Raw genomic sequence first — 1,776 nt, 5'->3', positions numbered from 1 at the left:
TTGTTCTTCGCTGTTTTTTATTTCAACCTTTTTCTTTTCTTTTCTGCACTGCTTGTAGATCCAAACTGTTCTGCAGTTTTGATAAAAATGTTCTTTCAACACTTAGCAAAAATCGATCGTCAGTGGTCCTTCTCTATCTTGTGGCGACTTACTATGACGTCAGCTTAATCTTTTTCATGACCCGCCATTATTCATGCACCTTCCCATTCTTAGGTGACTTAGAACATTGAAATGTCCCCTCTTGCTAGTCATTTTAGAGTAACCCGCCGTTTATATCTATGGAGCTGACCTTTTCCGGCTTAGGACATTATGTAATAACCATCGAAGTGTGACTGGTTACCCTCTGATATTGACGAAGCCGCCTTACTATGCTTTGTGTCAATGGGAATCTTGCTTCCTAAAGAGGTGGTTGGATGGAGGGCTCCTGCCAAAGAAACTCGACCTCAACCCACCGAAGGGGAAGTGGTTGTCTTTGGAGACCACCTAGAACGAGGCTTCTCGCCCCCCGGCTCAAAGTTTTTTCAAGACACCCTTAATTTTTTCAAGCTCCACCCACAAGATCTGGGTCCCAATTCAATCAGTAACCTCTGCCAGTTCCAGGTTTATTGTGAAGCATATTTGGAAATAGAAACCACCATTTCTCTGTTTAGAGATTCTTCTATTTAAATCGCCTAACAGAATGTGCTGATGGTCCTAGCTTGGAGCTCGGCGGAGTTACCATCTAGAGGCGTCGCAAAATTGGCTTCCCTGCAGCCGCCTTACCCAGCCATCCTAAAGGTTCGGGAAAAACCTGGTTCTACTGCAAGAACACCGCTCCAGATCATGAGAATCACCTACCAGGTTACATGGAAGATCACCTTCCAATGGATTTTCAACTCCCTGAACCTCTGACTTCAGAAGAGCAAGCCGCCCACAAATCTATCTGGCCCCGGCTGAGGGCTCTAAACGCTAATGGTCTAACCGGTGTCGACTTGATCCACTGTTGGATTGAATGGCGGATCATGCCTCTGAGCCACCGCGAGGGTTTGATGTGTCAGTATGATGGTAATATGAACAGTGCTCAGCGTTTCACAAATATCATGCTTGACACCGAGAAATGAATGGTCTCGTGAAAAAGCTATGTGGTGAAACCAAAGAGGCTTGCTCCAAAATTGGTCTAAAGCTATTCTGTCGTGCCAACCCTGCTCCTGAGGTAGATAATTTTACCTCTCATCCGTTTGATTCTATGCCTTCTTGTGTTCCTTAATGGAAGCGTAAGGTCATCAAGCCGCCTATAAAAAGAGTGAATACCCTTGCCAAGAAAAATAAAAGCAAACCCGGTGCAGGCGATCCATCCATTCTGGGCGATTCGCCACATGCTGAAGACGTGTCTGAGGTAAATTCGAGGACCATCCCGTTAGGCATCATAGTTATGTTCTAACCTTGTACTTTAACTTCCAAGGAGAAGACGGGGAAAGTGATGCTGAAGAGGCTGAGGTAATTTCCATTTCTTCTGATTCAAGTATTTCCTTCGAAAGACCTTAGAGGCGGGTTTGTAGGAAAGTTCCTATGAATCACCTAGATGCTCACTTGGATCCTAACTTCCTTTTGAAAAAGGCCGTATATACTCCAAAATGCCACACCCGTAGCTCTTCGGGTGATCTTATGGCGGGTTTACCTGAAAAAGCATCCAGCCGCAAATATCGAACTGGGGTACTTTCTCATTTTCTGTCAAGTTTTATTGACTACCTTTTCCTTCATGTGTCTCCTCCTTCATCTGGCGACTCAACATCTTCC

This window comes from Hordeum vulgare, chromosome 4H (assembly GCF_904849725.1).
Source record: "Hordeum vulgare subsp. vulgare chromosome 4H, MorexV3_pseudomolecules_assembly, whole genome shotgun sequence".
NCBI classification, from domain to species: domain Eukaryota; kingdom Viridiplantae; phylum Streptophyta; class Magnoliopsida; order Poales; family Poaceae; genus Hordeum; species Hordeum vulgare.
This window is presented reverse-complemented; position numbering follows the sequence as displayed.